This window comes from Anguilla anguilla, chromosome 13 (assembly GCF_013347855.1).
Source record: "Anguilla anguilla isolate fAngAng1 chromosome 13, fAngAng1.pri, whole genome shotgun sequence".
Classification (NCBI taxonomy): domain Eukaryota; kingdom Metazoa; phylum Chordata; class Actinopteri; order Anguilliformes; family Anguillidae; genus Anguilla; species Anguilla anguilla.
The window spans coordinates 13934517-13951889 of record NC_049213.1 but is presented as its reverse complement, the minus strand read 5'-3'; the positions used below and the strand labels follow the sequence as shown (position 1 = coordinate 13951889).

At 42.8% G+C, this 17373-nt stretch overlaps 1 long non-coding RNA gene across 1 annotated transcript in view; it reads right to left on the bottom strand.

Moving 5' to 3' along the window:
* The window catches only part of LOC118211494, a 68149-nt gene extending 51532 nt beyond the window's left edge, over nt 1-16617 (bottom strand). The window contains exon 1 of the long non-coding RNA XR_004762015.1: nt 16528-16617. This is a non-coding gene — a long non-coding RNA (uncharacterized LOC118211494). The remainder of the gene's footprint in view (nt 1-16527) is intronic.
* Nucleotides 16618-17373: the final 756 nt, after the last annotated feature.

Here is a 17373-nt window from a genome sequence, read left to right as displayed (position 1 = left end):
ACTTAATCATGTCCCACATCTCTGTTGCATCTTAAATCCGTGTAACATTTAACAAAGCCATTTGAGGTGTTCAGTCTGTTGTGTAGAATATAATGAAGAGAATTCTTGTTTTAATAACTAATTTCTGACAAAAATGTCAGTTAGAACCCTATAATTCCCAGCTCTAAAAACAATGTGTGTGTTAATTATAGCCTGTCGCCACACAAACCGTAATCTGAAACACTTTGTGTGCTGGCGAAGTGAAAGTGAATTTCAGAGCTCACATGGTTGTTATTCCATCAATTCAAACTGATGGACAAAAAACGTGATAGTTTGAAGAAGAAAGCGCACTGTAGACAAGAACGTGGGGGGTGGGGTTGCTTATGGTTCCTTAAGGATGTTATAATCAGCACTAAGCATAAATAGTACTGTGAAACGAGGGAAGAGTCCAAACACCTAAAATAGGCAACAAACTCAAAACCATGTAAAAATCTCCCATTCCTTTCCATGGAACTGATCAAATATCATAAACTACCTTTATTTACCATTCTGCCCTTGTGCAAGACATAGTTGTAGTGCATGATTCTCTCATATACACGTTATCAAACAGTGATAAATGTATGCATAACACTTGGCATCAGTGTACTTATTTCTGATGTGCAAGTCTGGTATAAACGTGCAGCGAAGTCTTCCTGCTCGAATCTGCACAATAAATACGTTTCCTCTCGTGACCAACTGATGCATGTTGGTGTGAAATTTGGGGGGGTATAAAGACTAGGTCCATCACATAAAATGAAAAGCTGACACTTTACATATCTTACGTATGCCACTAAATACTGTACACGTCTGATTTGGCCAGAAAAAATACAAGCGTGTTCTCCCGTTTCCCTCTCTCAGCTTGTCACGGCTGTCTTTACCATTTGTTTTTCTTCTTCTGGTGCTTGTTGTACTGATGGCCCCAAAGACAGTGTGGCTGACTGAGCAGCTTCTTTCCGTATTTGGTCGTCAGCAGCAGAAATCCAAAAAACCTTTAGCCGTCCCCTCATGTCACCTCGTGAGGCACGACTGCCTGTTACTACACATGCCGGAGTCAGCCCTGCACGAAAAGCAACACAGAGTAAACTCCAAAGGGAACCCATAAAAACACAGCTGTATTTTACAACTACTTAAATAAAGCCCAAATCAAAGCTTTACTTTAACTCTGACCAGGAAATAAATGCAAGTGGTACTTTTTCCTGCACAAAGCACACTTTGGCGAGTACTGGAATTACTGGAGTTGATGAGAAACATTTTGTTGTTTTTCTTTTTTTTTTTTTTTTTACTGTGTTTGGAAGTGGGAAGAATATCAAGATTTTTAAGGCAACGTTAAAGACAAGTGTTGATTTAATCCAGGGGAGAATTACTCGACTAGCTTAACTACAGAGCAGCAATGCAGCACCAGTTGGTTTGCAAGACAATACTTTGTGTGTAAATTTTTACAACTGTAAAAAAAAATGGTAAGACCTGTAACAAAAATGACTATTTTATGCACTGTGAGCAGTGAAATGCATAAGCAACCAGGCTTTGCTTCTCAGAGGATGCAGGTTCAAAGCCTTAACAGTGCTGCCACTAAGCCTTCCAGCAAGGCGCTCAAATGGACTCGTTTCAGTATCCCGTGCAAGAGCACAGAAGGTAAACCAACGTACTGTAAGCAGCGGATAAGAGGGTGCATTAACAATCAAACAATATTCTTATTACATACCTTCACATGACCACACGGGCAAGGTGAAATAGTCTAATGAAAATCATTTCTGCCCCGGCGATCGATTGGCACCTCCATCAGACATGGCACCACTGGTTGCCCAGAGCGACGTGCCGGCTGAAATCAAACCTGACACCGCCAAAACACACACCGAGGCAGCAAGACCATACTTTTATTGATCGTCATACCTAATCGTCAGCCCCGCTTCACAAGACCAAATCCGAGGAAGTCTGGAACGGGTCGCTAATTCCTCCCGACCCGAGAGGAACTGAGTGAACTCAGAAGACAAACTCCAGATAAAACGACAAATGATGAACACTGACCGGAGGACAGGCGTCTAACAAACACTAATCAGGAAATTCATAGTGGAAAAATCTCAAATACTGGAATGAAGTGCAGATGAGAAACAATATGTAATTTTATAGACTTGACTCTAAGGAAGAGTCAGATGGTTTAGAAGAAGTTTTTCCACTGCAAAGCTAATATGAATTATATAAACAGTTATCCACATAATTCTGACATTAAAGTTAGATTTCACAAACTTAACTTTACTTATGACCACACAGTTACCATTTTGCGTTATAATTATAATGATTGTTAACAACAAACATCGACAGCACCTTCTGCTACATTTTCTGCTACATCCATTCTCAAGGCTTAGAAAGGAAGGAGGAGAGGTCAAGCCAGTCTCTCTCACTCCCTCTCCCCCTTCCGCCCTCCTTCCCTCTGTGGGGGCGCTCTGTGGCGCGCCGTGACCGTTAATTTTTAATCTGTCCTGGTGTCAGGGCGGCTGCCCGCGGTCACCCATCACTCACCGAGAGCAGCGCGCAGTGAATCTGCCAGATTTTCATCAATTTCTCTCTCTTTTCCTGTAAACGGAGCCAAGAGTTCACAGACCTACAGCAAAAGAAAACCTGCTTGCCCCCCCCCCCCCCGTCCCTCAGACAGACTAAAAAAAAAACCATAAACATTTTATTCATTTATTTATTTTGAGGGGGAAGAAGGGGGTGGTGTGGCAAACATAAATGCTCCAGTTCCCATCTCCGCAACACTGCAGCAATGAAGACGTGTGCTTATGTCTGTGTCCGCTAAATAATTTAGCTGCTTGTTCCTACCCTCTATGAATCTCCAACAACTCTCAAGCCTTTTATAGCATTTTAAAATAACCTTTTTTCCAGCGGTGTAGTGTAGGCTATCAAAGCAGTTGGTTCCACAATTCCATAGATCAAAAACGCAGGTCAGGCCAAGCCAAGCTCTGTAGCAGTCTTAAATCTCATGTCTTAAAAAAGTTAAAACACTTTGGCTGTGCGTCTGCGATAAATTCAGATTAGTGAATACATTCTCTCTGTATATACCAGGTGCATGTAAGCAGAAGATCCAGTAGAATACAATATTGGGGTTACTGGGGGGAACTAAATACAGCACCCAAATTTGAAGTGCCTCTGATATATTCATCTCTGGCCTTAGTTAGCTTAGCGTGCAGCTTATTACAAGACTTGTATAGGATTAATTAGCCCACAAAAGTCAGGGGATGATCTTGTGCCACTTGAGACAATTTGCAATGTTTGTCTGATTTGTTCACATACTGTGGTTTAGATACACTAAAACCCCTGCTAATATGCTACAAATATTATGCTTGCTCATCAGTTAAAGGTGGAATGCTATATAGGCAAGAGCAGCAACATTCTAACAGTCTCCTCAGATTTAAATCTTGCATAAAAACTATTCAAATGCCCATTTAATCTGTGGCAAAAAGAATATGAAGTCATCATGAAAAATAATTATGAAGTCCTAACAATGTCCAGTAAAAATTCAATGAACACTGCTTTGGTTTTTAATTGGAATTCACTTCAATAAACTCATTAACGTGCATTTAACAATGCTTCACAGAGAAACGGCAATGTATAGAATCCAGAATAACCAATCAATGGACATATGTAGAAAAAAATAAACTAATAATTAGGCTACAGGAATCATGTTTTTTTTTCAGAACTCCTTAACTGCATCATCATAGGCTCTTCAGTTCTGAATTAGCTGTAGAAGACTGAGTGTAAACCAGAGCTCTCTAAATAATCACATTTGCATTTGACACCTTTTCATGTTCAAAACCTTTTAATGTTCAACTATCATCAAAACGAACAATAGGATACACATAACAAGCTGTCAGGCAGAACCATTACGGTTAAATGCAACAGTAATGGGATAGCGACAAAATTTTTGTTGCCTTGGGTCTGTACTCCAGCAGCACATTGGATTTGAAATACAATAACACAATGAATATGAGGTTAGAGTGCAGACTGTCAGCCTTTATATGAGGGCAATTACATCCATATCCATAACGAGCCAATCTGTGTAATTACAGCCACTTTTATACAACCCCATTTTAGGGGAGCAAAAGCAATGGGACAAATTAATAATCTGAAATAAAGTCATCATATCTAGTACTTGGTACTAGATATGATGACTTAGTAGATCGCCAGTAACAGGGTTGGGAACCACTGCTTAACGGCAGAGGTGTCAAACAGACTTCCTGTACAGCTCTAACGTCTGCTGGCTTCCTCTGATACTCAGCACTTAATTGACGGATTAACATTTATTCGGACATCTCTTCACATGGTTTCTCGGGCCTGTGTTGGCTGCCGATTTCAAAACGAAACCAAACGGTTGAAAGAAAACCAACAAAAGCCACGGCTTTCCAGACTGTGGCACGCGGCTGTGCAGCGGCAGAGAAGGCTGCGGCCGCCTCCCGGCCGCATGCGTGCCGTAACAAATTCGCCTCTGATTCAAACGCGATGGAAAAACCCCGTCTGGAAACGGAAGATACCCTCGACCCGTTACGCCAAAAGCGGGACAAAAAATGTCAGTTTCACTACAAAAAAAGTCTGATGGAATATAAAGCCTTAGCTTAAAACAAACAAAAACAAACAAAACAAACAGGAAAAAAAACCCTACGTGCACAGTCCTTACTGTGAGTTTGGGTATGTCCCTGTGTAACGCTGTGGTGGTTGCCAGTTGTCTGTTAATTTTCACCTGCCAACACTGATGACATTTCCTCTCCCTTCCAGATTGACTACCCTTAATGACAAGCCAAATTAACATTCTAATTATGCCGAGTGCAGCGATGAGTTTGACGGAGCTCGCTTTCCATATCCAATTCAATGCTAATTTCATCTGTTCTGTTTCATCAACACGCCGCCAGGAGCTTTCTGATGGATTGATTCATCAAACATTTGAAATGAAACAAGTGGTTTTCCCGGTTGCTTTGCTTTGGCGGTCTAGATAAAAACAGAGGGACATCTTAATCAAAAGTTAAAACGATATCATGCAACTGTGAAAGTGAGGAATTATTTTAATTATTTTCCATTAAATACACATGCTTTACTAACAAACAGCAATGATATTTCATGCACTGCAATTACAGAAAGTGTTTTTTTTTTTTATTTCGATTTGTTTTCCTTAAACAAATTTAACAAAACCATTTGTTGGCTTTCCTTTTCCTTGAATGCAGGGATCAATACACATCTTATACAAGTGTTTTCCAAATTTGCATGACACAACAGTAGGGTCTGTCCAGTACTTTTAAAATCCATCCTGGCCAGTCACCATCGTCCGTTAACTCAGGGATGGGCAGAGGCCCATTTCTGACTTCATGCCAACTTCTGCTCTTGAATATTTAGTCAGCTCACTTGTGTCACTCACTACACAAAAGTAAAATATTTCATAAAAAGACACCACATTTATAACCTTGAGTTAACTGTTGGTGAACATCAAGTGCCTCTGTCTGTCCCTCTCTCCCTCCCATGTTGAAGCTGTTCCATTCACTGCTCTGTGAGATGGGGGGGGGGGGGGGGTTGTGACATGCACATGCTTGAGAAGATTGTAGGCAAGTTGTACGGCTGCATTCTGTATCATCCGCAAGGGTTCAGTGACACAGGGGAGACTGGCGAGAGGTTTATCGCACTTTCTGCCCGTGCCAGCGCCACGGCTGTGTCGAACAGCGAAGAGTAAGCGGTAAGAAAGGGTCAGATTCTTCGGGAATTGTACAGAAAGAGTCTGCAAGCCCAACTCACTCACGGATATCTAGGGTCACCTCTAGGCTTCTTATGGTGCAAGTGCTCTGAGGGAAGTCTCCTATCTGCATGAAATCTGAATGAGAGTTTTTGTAGTGGCGAGGACTGGGGGGGGGGCTGAACAGCCTTTTTGTTTTATCCAGGTTGAGCTTTAGGCAGCAGTCTGCTATCCATCATAAGATGACATACAGCCAAGAACCAGCATCTCATCACGCCTCTCGCACGAAATCCCATGTACTTTAACTTGGGTTAACCTGCGCTACGAACTACAAAGAGAAATCAAAGTACCACATTTAGCTTTAACCAGTTCATTCTGCACATTAAAAAACTACATATAAAAAAAAAAATTAAAAAAAACGTGACCAGAATGACAAGTCATTTTTTTTGTTCTGTCAATCATTTTTTAATTGTCTTTTTCGTATCTTACATCACGTCAAAATTAATGAAAATAAAAGGCAGCAGGAGAAAGTCACAGCTGCCAGTCATCAGCAGGAATGTGGAAAATATGCAAAGCGCAGAGCGGTAATTGAGCAAGGACAGGCCTGCCATCATTTACCCCCCCCCCCTCCCCCACTCCCCCACCCCCAACTGACTGGCAGCTGTGTGTGAAATGTCACATCAGCTGACAGTATGTTCCGAGCCGGCACTGGCAACCCCACGACTCTGGGAAGGCTTGCCAGACTGTCATTGGTTATCAGACGCAAAAAAGAGGAAATAATTAACCGTGCCGAGAAATCACAGTCAAACAAAAGCTCCGCTGCTGTGAAAATGCTTATTTATTGATTGTAAAAGCGTCCTTCCTGTTCCTAGTAGGATTTAGAGGAAAGGGCACGGGTGGTGACTGGGGAATTTCCTCCAGAATAAGTCTTCTCCGATTTCCACTTTAGGTTCCTCTGAAAACATACATGCATGTACAGTTTTATATAATGCGTTTTAGAATGGCACCTCTTCAGTAAATGATCAAAACATCCAGCAAAACCTTTTGAAGTAGCAGGTTATAAGATGCAGTAATTAGAATTAGAGTGACACAATTAAAAATAATTTTATGAGACCCGGTATGTTGGAAGGTAGCCTCTCCACTATAACACTGGAAAAATGTTACTCTTTGTGTCATTCAAAGAGATTTACCCATCACCTTATGGGATATACATTTTTTACCAATTACTGCAGCCCAGTGAAGTAGGGTTTAAGGTGTATGTGGCAATTCAAACTGGAGAATAGTTCCGCAAACTGAGAATCTTGGACATGCCTGGTGACTCTATCACTGCTACTGTATATGCAGGTCAGAGACAGCAATGGCAGGCAAGAAGACTGCTTATCAATAGCACGCCAAAGATTAAAGCCCTTGAGGGATGTTGGGTGGCTCAACCTGTTAAGGCACTGCTCCAGCATGTGGACGGGCCGTACGGTCTGGGATCGAATGGTGACTGTGGCTGATTACCCCCACGAGGCAACGGGTGAGGAGGAGGATAGTCGGCCGGGATCCGCATCTCATCGCTCTTTGGCGCCCCCTGTGGGTCGAACGGGCGCCCGCGGCCTACACATCTGCGTGAGCTTAGCTTGCACGCTGCAGCATGATAAGAAGCAGCCAGCAATCACGGAGGACAGGCCGCGGAGATCGCAGCGCGAGCGCGGCCGCAAACGATTGGGCGTTCCAAATCGAGGATTATACCGCGGGGGGTGGGGGGGGGGGTGGGGGGGCATAAAAAAAAGATTAATGCCGTTTGGACTTCTGGCGGAATGTTAACTTGAGCTGAACCCGCGCGCAGGTATATGCAGGTCAGAGACAGCAATGGCAGGCAAGAAGACTGCTTATCAATAGCACGCCAAAGATTAAAGCCCTTGAGGGATGTTGGGTGGCTCAACCTGTTAAGGCACTGCTCCAGCATGTGGACGGGCCGTACGGTCTGGGATCGAATGGTGACTGTGGCTGATTACCCCCACGAGGCAACGGGTGAGGAGGAGGATAGTCGGCCGGGATCCGCATCTCATCGCTCTTTGGCGCCCCCTGTGGGTCGAACGGGCGCCCGCGGCCTACACATCTGCGTGAGCTTAGCTTGCACGCTGCAGCATGATAAGAAGCAGCCAGCAATCACGGAGGACAGGCCGCGGAGATCGCAGCGCGAGCGCGGCCGCAAACGATTGGGCGTTCCAAATCGAGGATTATACCGCGGGGGGTGGGGGTGGGGGTGGGGGGGCATAAAAAAAAGATTAATGCCGTTTGGACTTCTGGCGGAATGTTAACTTGAGCTGAACCCGCGCGCCTTCAGGGCTGGAGCTGCTGGGTCCTGCGGCGACCGCGTTTCGCTTCTAATCATATTCCCCTCGTCTTTGGCGGGGAGCTGTTGCGGGAGATGAAACTGTCACCGCGCTGAGGGATGGTTTGATTTTCGCAGCCACCCACAGGCAAAATTAATACAAGAACGTAGCCTAAATTTACCATGGCAAGCAGACACCTCCGTCAGTTCGTCTTTTCACTGAAAAGCACACATTGGAGGGAGTACCTATATTGATGCTCTATAGTACATATATAGCTCGAAGATACAGCAGGTATCCCTTCTCAATTGACTAATTGATTTCATCACCTGTCCAGGCCAGTAAGCTACTGTACATGTTAACTTATGCTAGGGCCAAAAGCTACAACCAGAACAAGGCCATTTACCATTACATGAAGCCTAGGTTGTGAGTACTTCGCTTCTGTTCGTTCCTGAGCACAAGAGCCCCACATTCTTGATTGCAAACTTTCCCCAATATGGATTTGTCAGTTTAATAAAGGCTTTATAAATCTAGGTCTCCTCAAAGAAGAGTGCCTTGAAATTCCCATCTCCTGAACACTACCCTCATCCTTTGCAGCGAACACTCTTTTTCCTTTTATCCCAAAAATGGTGACGATGGGCCCTTCTCTCCTCTCTGATCAGACCCTCATTACGGAGATGTTTCTTTCCATTTGGCTCCCCGTAAGGTCGCTTCCTGGCACGCGCCGGGTCCTCCCGCCCCCAAGTCATCCAGCCGCCGCCTACGAGTGGGCGCGGTTTTTCCTCATTCTCTCTAACAATTTGGTAATGAAGTATTGATTTCCAGGTTCCCCACCCTTGGACGACATTAGGGTTTGCTTGATAAACTGTGCCGAGCCCCTGGTCCCCCCCCCCGCGTCCCCTCTCGCTGTCTGTGAAATAAAGTGCCACTGGAGAGATAATGGCCAGGGAATGTCGAAGAACTCATTTCTACAATTTGTAAGGCCTGGCAATGAGAAACAGACGTGATTTATCAAGTTCCAGGGCCCAGCTTTATGGCCTCATTGGAATCAGTACTCATTTCGCTGCACAGACCTCTTATGGCTCCTGTGTGGCAGTATACACACACACACACACACGCAAACACACAAATGCACCCACATACACAAATATACACACACACTCCTACATCCACATAGACACACATTTTTATCACACAAGTATTTTTAAGTTACAGGTTTATTTACGGCAATATTACAGTAATATCAGGAGCAGTGCTAAAGCAAAATATACAAAGGAAAAAAGAGAAAGGGGTAGGTGGGGAAGAAAAATCTGTAAGGAAAGTGCCAGACGTGGTTTTCTGTGAGAGATACAAAAAGCGACAGAAGAACTGTGCACTGAGTCATGGGATAGGGACAACGAAGGAAATGGCAATTAAGTTCTGGCTTTAATTCACTGATCAAGTCTTTCACATAAAACAATAACTGTGCAAGGTTAGCTTTAAAATGGCGTACTCGCAGTGATCTGTAGCAGCACTTACCGGCCCTTTTGACACACGGGGAAAAACAGCCACAACACCACAAAGATTATGGCCTGGACTCAATCAATATTTGTACTTTACCTCAAATTATAAAGAAGAACAAATGACATTTCTGAAACGTTAAAAACTTTGGAGAGCGCTAAACTACTTTTCAGGGAAGAAATTTTTATTTATTAAGTGAAAGGGAAGGGAAAATGTGGACCGAAGCTAGATCACGGTCTGTAGTGCAGTTGGGGAATGGCCAAAAAGAAGATGAACGCACGGGGGTGTTCTGCGTTCCTTTCAAAAAGCTGGCCACAGGTCTAGTGAGCTCTGTTGAGAAGCAGAGCAATGAATCTCCTTTAGATCTTTCCTTATCCATTTACATTTGTATCTGTATATGCAAGATATAATTGGCTTTTTTAATTACGGGAATTAATAAAAAGTAGGACATGTTACCTTGTCTGATTAGAAGTTATTTTGGTGTTGGAGCTCTTTATAATTCTGCAGCACCAGAGAGAACTCAATTTGCAAAGACATTCTTCCAAATGATTGATAGGCAGTCTTGGAGGACTTACTTGATTTCAATTTCATATTACGAGCTGGATAAAAGAATGTAAAATGACCTCCATGAATATTAACCAACATCAAAAGATATGTTACGTGAGGGCCTCTGAGCGTTTCATACTGTTAGCACACTTGCAGTGTGTGTATGGGCCCCACAGACCGGTGTTTAATCCTGATTGTGGAAACGACCCGCAGCCAGGCAGGGGTGTACGTGATTGGACACAGGGTCAACAGGGAGGGATTTACTCAGTGGGACGCACCACCCCCAGTCCCCGGCCCTCCCCTCCCCCGGCACAAGCCAAACATTATTGGCCCTCCACACCTTTCTCAGTGGAATGGTTTCCCATAAGAGGTTTTAGCCACGATACTGAAAACACGTTTTCCTCTATGTGAGGTGGGGGGGGTGTGGGGGTGTGTTTCCCCCAGATGAGGCTCCTGGTAAAATCATAGCCAGGACGGCCTTTTGGTTTGGCTGGGGGAGCACCATGGAGAAGCATAAAAGGCCAGTCCTTCTCAAGAAGGAGGGGAATGGGGGGGGGGGGGGGGTTCCCAAACATAGTTACCATCATCTTGGTGCAGGAACTGGCTGCACTGGTCCAGAATGTACAGAAGGTGGAGAAGGTCACTGGTACCTTTGTCAGGTACTGTGCCACTCCGGGTGATGGGCCTGTGTAGGCCAGACCTGACAGTACCATACAGCTGGGTTACCCCTTACGTCTATAGGGCCCTGCAGGACTTCGCCTTCAGGAAGGGATTGTCCAGGGCTGGGCTAACCTCGTGGAGTTATGAAGTAATTATGGCTTCTGTAAGATCAAGCCATACCGTTACACTCCTGAGGGGAGGCCCGACCCTGGACCTCGCAACAATCTGGACTAATGTTTCACATACATGCCTCACAAATAAACCAGAAGACATGGCCTGAGTGCCCTCTCATTAAGCGTCTCCCACTAGGGTGTTCATGATGTATAAACAGCACTTAGCACTAACTGAGCACTGCCCCCACGGATGCACATGTACGTCACTTATTTTGGGAGTAGTCTATAGCCAGACGGGTCTGGGGCCTCGTTGCCCCCTCTGCCTCCCTCAACAGGTTCCTGCAAGGTCCTCCCTGACTGCTGAGAGCGTTCTCTATGGCCTGAGAGAAGTCTGTAAAACCACCGAGCTCCAGAGTCAGTGGAGGATAATCAACATCGCCAAGCAGGACCTGCGGGAGGGCGAGGAACATCAAGTCTACAAGAAAAAAACAACAACAGCACTGGTCACTCTCCAGAGGAGAGTTCAGAATCTCCTCCAGGATTCTATGCTTATTTCCCCCTGACACCCAGCAGAAAAAAAGGTTCACGTATTTTAATCTTTTGACATAATATAAGTTTCTAGGACAGGGCTGCCCGAAGATCCACCAGAACATGTGTTTATATAGCACAAAGTGTATTTTTTCCTGTGTTTTTGGCTATTTTTTCTGAGTAAAAATCACAGAATCCTGCGCTGACACGACCACTGTTGAATCTTGCAATGCTACCAACGGCTGTATAAATATGAACATCAATAAAAAATATAACTGTCAGACACTGAGGGAGAATTGGCTCTACGAAACAGGAGTAGGCCTAATTATGTGGTTCAAGTCTGGGTTATCACCTGTTGTAATCTTTAAAAGAAGACCAGGAAATATATGCATCTATAGAACGCAGAGTATTTTTACTCCGAGTTTTGGCTCTCTTTCTGCATAAAAAAAAAACCCAGAATCCTGCATTAATGCAACCATTGCACTGTCACTGAGTACATTGTAAAAAAAACTTTTAGTCAATGTAAAAATGCCACTAGCGATATCCCTCTACAGAAAGAAAATCAATTAATAATGCAAAAATCGCACAGCTAGACAAAGCTTTGCAGAGTCCTCCAACTGAACAATCAGGCTGCCTGAAACACAGCAGATCAGATGCTTGTTCTTACACGGATGCTTTGGAATAACAACAGAGAATGAGAATTTCAGTTCTACGATACATAATGTGAAATGATTTTTCCTTCATGCCCTAATGACTGAGGCAGCTCCCTTTCCGTCATGGTAAAAAAAACGCCACGGAGGACTCAGACGCTGAGCGGAGCCAATTGGGTCCAACTTAAAGCAGAGCTGGAAACCGCCATTGTGCTAAAATACCTCGTCAAGCGACAAGTCAGACGGAGAAGAATTGCAGATTGTGAGGGAGAGTTGGGGGGGGTGATGTAAGGATAATGGAAGAGGGATTCCAGAATATGTGTCCCTACAGAGCAAGAGGCCTTGAAACTGAGGACAAGCTATCACCGCTGGGGTGCAGGCCTGCTAAAGAGATTAAAACAGCTCTACACATCTGTCAGATTGGCTTTTACACAAAGACAATGAGACCAGCTAACTGAGATTTTCCAGTTAAAACACTCCTACTTTGAGTCTCCCTTCTGCTTTTATTCTACCTGTGGATTCAATATAATTTAGTAACAATGTAACTTCAATCAAAACCTTTAATGGGAATGAAATTTTCTTAACATTAATAGTGTGTGGTTAAGAAGGGTGACCACTGTATTTGGCCGTGGCTGTCAAAGTAGGACGCGCATGGTATAAGTGGTGTGCCAACAACATCTGGACATGTGTAATTGGGAAGCAGATTCATACAGCACATACGTGGTAGAGAGTGGCTCAAAAATAGACATCGGAAGGGGGTGATGGCACCTGTGGTAATGCTGGCTAATTTCGGGCAAGGTGCCAGCGAGCAGACAGGATCCGAGATGAAGCCGTTGGCCCTCCGGTGTGCCCCGGCTGTTAATTTGCATCGCAGTGACTTTGTGATGTAGACTGATGTCCGGTAGCGGCAGATGCCGTAAAGTGACTGAGACCGTGTGGGGGGAAGCCCGGTGAAGAGGTCTGCCAGCACTGAAAGGCGGGCCTATCACTCCTGCTCAGAGCCTCTGTATTTCATGAGGCACTCTGTACTTCATGTGTCGAGTAAAGATAATAAAAATAGAAAAAGAAAACGTCATTTTCTGCTTCCAGCGACGTTAACTGTGGCTTTAATTGTCTTAAAGTCCTCAAAAAATAGGTAATTTCATCATTTTCAAAAATTACCGTCTCCTTGGGGGGTTTATATAAGTTTTTTAAATTTTTTTATGGCAGGTATTCAGGCCTGCGTTATAGCCACTGAGGTTGTTGAGCTTGTAATTTTATAAAGGCTCCATTTCAAAACTTATAAATGGTACATACATTTAATTTCAGTCAATTCAGAATAAAATCAGGTGAATTTAATAATTTACCAAACCAGTCTAGTATGCATCACCCTGGAAAAGTTATATTGCCAATCTTCTTTTTATTTGTATGCAGGTTCTGTTTGAGATTTATAGGACTCTTGAGTGGACACACACCTAGTAAATCATGTTCTAAAAGGGGTTCGGGTAATACCGTATAACTCCAACCCCAATCTGTACACAAAACTTAACCTTTCTCTCCCTTTCTTGTACAGGGCGTGAGGCACTCATCTTTGGGAGGCCACCAATTTGATTGAAGCTTTACTGAAATCCAGCTCCAGTGGTGGTCTTAGTATAAGTCCATTTGGTTGAAAAGCATCCAAGAGCTTAAATTGTAAATTTACTACCTTCACATTGAGACTAGCCATGAAAATATATGTTCCTACCACTAGAGGGGAGCAATTACTCACAGAATTCAAGCAATTCTTTCTCTGAATGTCTTCTGCTGGAAGTTTTTTATTTTTAACTTCAACACAGTATTACAGCGTTGAAAACCTCAGGATGTAGATAAATGCATTTCCCATTGAGATTATCCCTGGTGTACCTTGCGCTATTGCTCAAGTCAGGAAAAAAGTAGCAACTTTTTGTTGAATAGAAAGAACCTTCACTACAACACTGACAGCAGCTGTGACTTCCAGTAAAACCCATGGAAATCAATATGACATCTTCTGAGAGAAATCAGGACCATACAAAAAAACAAAGTACTGTTACAGCAAATGATTTTGAAACTAAGGATGGCTCTAAACTGAATACACATTCAACAAGAAGGTTCTTGTCAGTATGAGAGTGTGTCTAAAATGATCTTAAAGATGATCCATATTAATGGCATTGAAAGTTCTGCTTCTCGATTGCTGAAACTCAATTGTTGCAATTTTGAGCATTTTATGATATTTATAATAAGTTCATTTTTATTCATTCTCCCTGGCAATAAATCGCCTTCAGTTCTTGAAAGGGCATGACCTAGGCTAGCAGGCAAAACCAGAATCTACTTCAATCCAATGAACAGTGAAATAGAATAAATAGTCTGCAAATATACACCAACGCCATCACAAAAAATGACAGTCTACTGACACACAACGGTATTGCTCAAGTAAGACAGGTCTTGCAGGAAACTGTAGCTTCACCGTTTGAAAATGCGCAGTTGCGGAAAAGGTGACTTTTCTTGGACTGTCAGCCATACAGTTCATTTAAAAGGAGCAGTTATGCAAACTGTTATGGTTCCTGCACCATAAGTTAACTAACCCTAAATCCCCCACCCTCACCTTTGCGCAGGTTTTCAATACCTTTTGGCCTGGATTTTTTATGGACCTGGCAACCCTGGAAGGCAGCACAGGCCCAAAACTCCAAGTTCAACACACATGGCACTAACCAAACGGACATAGCCTATTAATCCAGTCCACTTTCCCATCAATCATATTATCCCTCAATCATACAACTCATCAATGGTCATTATTTATGCATATCCTAGAGGTCACTGCATAATGTGCTTTTCTGAAACATTTAGCAAGACCTCCCTGTGAACTAGGCTACACCATGACCAACCTCCTTGCTATATTTTACCGTTATAACTTTTTACATTAGTTGGTGTACAAAACAAGGAAAGGGACTGCAAAAAACAATTGTGGGAAACAAGTGATGACCAACAACGGGACGCATGCGATTTCTCAAAGAATCCCTCAAATGTAGCCTACTGAAATGCATCAGTCTGACAAAAACAGCTATTTAAATTAAATCTGCGCGAAATGTCGCTCAGCAAAACTGGAAGTCTGAGTTTAAAAACTGAAAAAATTGAAAGAAATTGTAAGTGTAACTAAATATGATCTTCACGCCGCCATCTTGGGAACCAGCAGAGAAGCTTCGGTCAATGACCGAGGTGAAGTTGGTTTCAAGTTGGATATTCAACAGATATTCGGACACCCAGTCTCACTGACCATTTCCCGCTTGTCCCAGGGTTTAGAGACACAATGCAACGGTCGTCACAACGTTGGAAATTCAGACATTCGGACAGATATTCAGACACCCAGTCTTGTATCGTCTTATTTCCCCAACCCTTCCCTACTTTCCGCTTAGTCAATGCAAGTGGTTAGGGACTGTCAACAAATTACAGAAAACAAATTCTTTCAATTTCAACAGCTCCTAGACAAAAGGACCTAGAAACTTCTAAATTGTTCACAAACAATGGACACATGTTGCACAGCCTTTACTTTGTCCATTTTCATCTCATGCAATTTTATATGAATATTTCAAATTTAAGAATTTCAACAGTGTTCTCGTGCAGTGTGTTGAAAATATGGACAAAGTTACTGTGACGTCACCCATTGACTCTCCGTGGGTCTCGAAAACATTTTCTGACTTCGCACAGGTCGACTGTGGACAATGAGTCGGAGCCGCAATGTCAAGGCCAAGAGGCGCCACCTCCCACCCCAGTGACCATAGACTGTAGCCCCTACTGTAGCTTAGTCCTCTGCAGTAATCAGGAAGTGACGCAAATTGTACCTCATTGGTCCACAACAAATATTATAACAGTGCTCAAATGACACAATGAATCATGAAATCGGCCCATGGACAATCATAAGATGAATAAAATACACATATTGTGACTATTTGTTCTTGTGAGAAAAAATTATTGACTTTGTATTTTGACCGCGTTTGTACTGTAGACTTACATAGAAACCGGATATGGAAACACCTATACTGGAGCCAACCACAGTGGCGCTAGTGAGCCAGGTCTCTCAACAAGACCAGGAAGTGAGCTTCAAAAATGAAGTCTGGTTTTGGCCGCTTGGTTGAAACTCTGACTAAACACCAAGTTTAAACCTTAGCCAATGAAGACATAGTCGTAGTAAGATTGACCATTTACTATCACACTTCCTCATTAACAAGCTGGTGAAAACTGTGAATAAAAACAATACAAAAATATTTGGTGTCTGTGTTCTTAACTGAACATTACATTGTACATATCTGTAAATTTGATTATACGTTGCTGTTTTGCACTGTAGGTAGCAGTTACTCTGCCTACTAGCATTGCTGTTAGCTTGTACACAATAAACAAAACCATTTTTAAATAACTTATCAAACATAATTTTTAACAAAATACTTACTAATATATGATCTTTAACATGTCTAATGTCAAATAAATCAACTTACGGTATTGCTTCTATGATGCTTCATAGTGGATGGAGTGGATTACATGTCTGTCTCGTTTTTCTGCAGAGCCAGGAAGTGGCTAAACGGGAAGTGACGTCATCGCATGATGCACACAGACAAATATTATTAATTTTACAAACGAGTTTGTTAAACTGTAAAGTAATTATCAACTTCTAATTTTCAACTAGAAATAGGTGCCAACAAATTATTTAAAGTAGAAATTTAGACTGAATATAGTAGACTGAAACACACCAGCAAAATGGACAAAGCTATGGAGCTAACCCAAATTATCTGCTAAAAACAGAATTATGGACAAATTTGAAGAAGATTTTAATTCTGTTATGTCACAGACTTGCCAAATACATGGCGTGACTTCATTAAAGGACCATCATCGCGTAACAGAGATGTACTCGCTTGCTTGCCTACAGGATTTGGCAAAAGTTTAATATTTCAAGCGTGGCCTACGGTATGCAGTCTGCTATCAAATAAATACCCAGAAAAATGGCCAGAAGAAGCAATGGTTTTGATTGTTTGCCCGTTACAACCATTTTCCCCAAATAGCGACGGACTGATGCGGAACCTTCTTTAGATCTTCACTGCACTGGGTGCTGATAACAAGTAGTCTTGTATGAAGATAGTTCCAAAGGCTTGATCCAGAATACATTCTTTTGGCATTTAACTGTACTCAGCCAACAGATATGAATCACAAATTGTTATTATGGATTTTAGACAATTAAAGTCTCTTTCCAGCTAAATATTTATGGGGCAAAATATTTCACATTTCCAGATGGTTTTAATTCAAGTTCCCTTCAGTCATTTATTGTTTTTTGCATGTGGTAGTCTCAG